Genomic DNA, 1,658 nt, shown 5'->3' with positions numbered 1-1,658 from the left:
GACAACTCCTATTTAAATTATAGGTGAAACAACATTCATACCATAAGATTGCATTTTTTTGTGACATTTCATCGAACACCTTACATGCACTTTCAATGACTATTTATGTTTTCTTTTAGTACCTGCATTTGATCCTGATCCAACACAAAAGAATGTGTGATTCGAGATTAGAAAAATGAAAACAACAAAACAAAGTCACTAAGAAACACAACCCAAATTTATAAATTGAATTAATCACTTTATTCATACGTTAATCAATTGCATCAATCTAGTGATATAGTGTGGAGTTTAAAGGTCTCAAGAAATCTGTAAGGAAGCAGACCTTTTTAACTAAATGAAGAGACACATAAACACGAAAAGGAAAAAGATGGATAGAAGGTTTCAGATATGAACATATAGATGCTATACAACAAGGTTGGTGATCATATTGTCTGGGTGGTGTAGTCGGTTATCACGCTAGTCTCACAAACTAGAGGTCCCAGGTTCGAACCCGGGCTTAGACACTTTATTAATTCGCAGTTAAAAAAAAACATTTAATCTTATTTAGTTCAACTGGATTATTTTTCTACATATAACGTAAGCTACATGTCAAACACACCCTCGAGTACGAAGATGAAGTCAAGAGGCTGAAACTAAGGTCCCGTTTGGCTCATGGAATCCAATCGCCAGAATTGGAATTGAAACTAAGACTCATTTACACATAGTGATCAAGCAATTCTTGGTCCAAATTGTGATCCCATCACATTCTCTCTCATGCCCACTTCCAACATTTTAACCCACCTTTTACATTCAACCTTCAATCTTAATTTGACACAACACCATCACCCCCTTCACTATTATTCCTCTTTTTCCTATCACATTTGACATGTCATCGCTATCACCTAAAAAAACTCCATCACATTGACATGTCAAAAGCACCACCAAAAATAGTCTAATCAGGATTTTAAGAAAACAAATGGAATCCAATCGCCAGAATTGGAATTGAAACTAGGGTTAAAGCCAAAAATAGGCTACAAACTTACACAAATGTACCGATGTCGCCCACAAACTTATTTCCGTCCTACTGTCGCCTACAAACTTTCAAAAAGTGTACCAATGTAAACAAAAACTTTCAAAAAGTGTATCAATGTAAACAAAAATGACTTGCTACCGGCTAAACAGGTCAAAAGTGACACGTGTCGTTCGTGGATTGGATCTTAACTCTTAAAAAAAAAAAGAATCAGGTCAAAATTACCGGCTAAACAGGTCAAAACGCCAAAATGTTGATATTAGCACATTTTTTGAAAGTTTATAGGCGACGGTAGGACGGAAATGAGTTTGTGGGCAACATCGGTACATTTGTGTAAGTTTGTAGCCTATTTTTGACTTTAACCCTTGAAACTAAGACTCATTTACACATAGTGATCAAGCAATTCTTGGTCCAAATTGTGATCCCATCACATTCTCCCTCATGCCCACTTCCAACATTTTAAACCACCTTTTACGTTCAACCTTCAATCTTAATTTGACACAACACCATCACCCCCTTCACTATTATTCCTCTTTTTCCTATCACATTTCACATGTCATCACTATCACCTAAAAAAAACTCCATCACATTGACACGTCAAAAGCACCACTAAAAATAGTCTAATCAAGATTTTAAGAAAACAAATAGA

The 1,658-nt window shown here is 35.6% G+C and overlaps 1 non-coding gene across 1 annotated transcript; it reads left to right on the top strand.

Moving 5' to 3' along the window:
* The first annotated feature begins 429 nt into the window (after positions 1-429).
* On the top strand, positions 430-503 carry TRNAV-CAC (transfer RNA valine (anticodon CAC)). Its single transcript has one exon. It is a non-coding gene; the product is annotated as a tRNA-Val (tRNA).
* Positions 504-1,658: the final 1,155 nt, after the last annotated feature.

The sequence above is a fragment of the Rutidosis leptorrhynchoides genome, chromosome 6 (assembly GCF_046630445.1).
Source record: "Rutidosis leptorrhynchoides isolate AG116_Rl617_1_P2 chromosome 6, CSIRO_AGI_Rlap_v1, whole genome shotgun sequence".
NCBI classification, from domain to species: domain Eukaryota; kingdom Viridiplantae; phylum Streptophyta; class Magnoliopsida; order Asterales; family Asteraceae; genus Rutidosis; species Rutidosis leptorrhynchoides.
Note: the sequence above shows the minus strand (reverse complement) of the source record. Positions and strands in the feature narration are given on the sequence as shown.